Source organism: Aotus nancymaae, unplaced genomic scaffold (assembly GCF_030222135.1).
Source record: "Aotus nancymaae isolate 86718 unplaced genomic scaffold, 86718_ANA_hifiasm-v0.15.2.pri h1tg000108l, whole genome shotgun sequence".
Classification (NCBI taxonomy): Eukaryota; Metazoa; Chordata; class Mammalia; order Primates; family Aotidae; genus Aotus; species Aotus nancymaae.
Window position 1 is genome coordinate 12,368,704 of NW_026988523.1, and position 2,182 is coordinate 12,370,885.

Consider the following 2,182-nt stretch of genomic DNA (forward strand, 5'->3'; position numbering starts at 1 on the left):
AACTTAAAATGGATGAATTTTATTGTATGTAAATTACACATTAATAAAGTTGATTTAGTAATACATGGGGATAAAAATTTTTAATAAAACAGGGTCATAAAATTAAAATTTTCCTTCTCTACACAACCTCCCCAAAGCTAACACAAGAGCTGACACTAGGTAAGTTCAATGCCTAATAGTCTCTGTATTCCACCTATTCATTCCCCCCATCGTTGTATTTTTAAAAGAAACATTTAATATTCCAAAAATAGGAAAAATAGAAAACTGCTTTTCAGGCCAAGTGCAGTGGTTCATGCTTGTAATCTCAGCACTTTGGGAGGCTGAGGTGGGTGGATCACCTGAGATCAGGAGTTTGAGACCAGCCTGGACAACATCTCGAAACCTTGTCTCTACTAAAAATATAAAAATTAGCTGGGCGTGGTGTGGGCACCTGTAATCCCAGCTACTCGTGAGGCTGAGGCATGAGAATCGCTTGAACTGAGGAGGCAGAGGTTGCGGTGAGCCGAGATTGCACCACTGCACTCCAGCCTGGGCAAGTGAATGACATTGTCTCAAAAAAATAAATAAAAATAGAAAAGAAAACTGCTTTTCCCCCTTGGACTGGTAAACTCTATCAGGCGTCTAGACTAGGCTGGGGACTGGTAATGGGAACCACTGGTGGAGCCAGAGCTGAACACATTACAATCAGCACAGCACCCATATATGGGACCTACACACTTAAAACGGCTGCTTGCCCATTTTACAGATGAGGGAACTGAAGCTCAGAGACGTGAAGGCAGTTGCCAAGGACTGAAACCCAAGTATCCTGACTCCAAAGACCAAGTGTTCATCTACCACACCCCAGCACCTATCATGAGAATTAAACTGGTGGCTTTGGGGAAGAAGGAGGGTGTCCCCAACCCAGCTTCAGTTGACTGCCCTCTTTCAACTGCTCCTCCCACCGCTCTCCCTCCACACACACATTTAATGCAGCTTCTAACATGTACTGATATCAACAATTACCTTCTCTTCAGGGAAATTCTTAGAATGCTCTTATTTAAAAAGTTGATAAATTCTGTCCTTTTGCAGTCATAGTGTTGTATAGTACTTTATTTAGAGTTGTGGGTATTTATCTATTATAGAAGAACTGCTGTATACATCCTTAAATCATGAGGAAATATTCCAAATTAGAATACTCCAGAAGCTCAGAGTTCCCCCAAATCAATCTTATCATAGCATCACAATGTTGGCAAGGTCCCCAGAAGTCTTCTCTGGAGAATGCTAGCACCCTGTAGCCCAGCAACTCAGCAATGTGGACTTCCTGCCTCTGACTTCAGGCCGTTTGATGACTTGCGCATTCCCAAAAGGCCTCACTCTTGATATTAAGCCAAAGAGCACAGACAAGAAGGTCTTCTTGAATCTATAGTCTTATATCTTCTGCTTTAAATAATTAGCTCTGTGTGTGTGTGTGTGTGTGTGTGTGTGTGTGTTGGGGGGGTGGGTGCCTACGCCCTTTGAATTGCCATCAGGTGACCTGGGGACCAGAGAAGATTGACCCGAACATGAGTGTCTGCCTGACATATCCCTTTCACAGATGTCCACTTCTCAATACTTCTGTGGCTATATTGGAAAGCCTGGCAAAAATGACTCTACCATTACCTTGCTGTGTGGCCTTGAGCAAGACACTCCACTATTCTGGGCCTCAGTTTCCTCTACAGAAACACAATAGGGCAATTAGACTAAGGGTGAATAGGCAAGGATGAGCAGCTGGGAAGGAATCTCTGTTACGCTCTTCTTCCAGTTTGCTTTCTCCAGTGGTCAGATAGATTTCTAGCCCCTTACTCCTACTCAGGAGACTCACAGAAGGATGTTCAGGGATTTTTGTGTTTTCCATTCTTTTTTTTTTTTTTTTGAGACGGAGTTTCACTCTTGTTGCCCAGGCTGGAGTGCAAGGGCACGATCTCAGCTCACCACAACCTCTGCCTCCTGAGTTCAAGCGATTCTCCTGCCTCAGCCTCCTGAGTAGCTGGGATTAACAGGCATGGACTACCATCCCTGGTTAATTTTGTATTTTTAGTAGAGATAGGGTTTCTCCATGTTGGTCAGGCTGGTCTTGAAATCCCAACCTCAGGTGATCCACCTGCCTCAGCCTCCCAAGTGCTGGGATTACAGGTATGAGCCACTGCACCTGGCCCTTCCATTC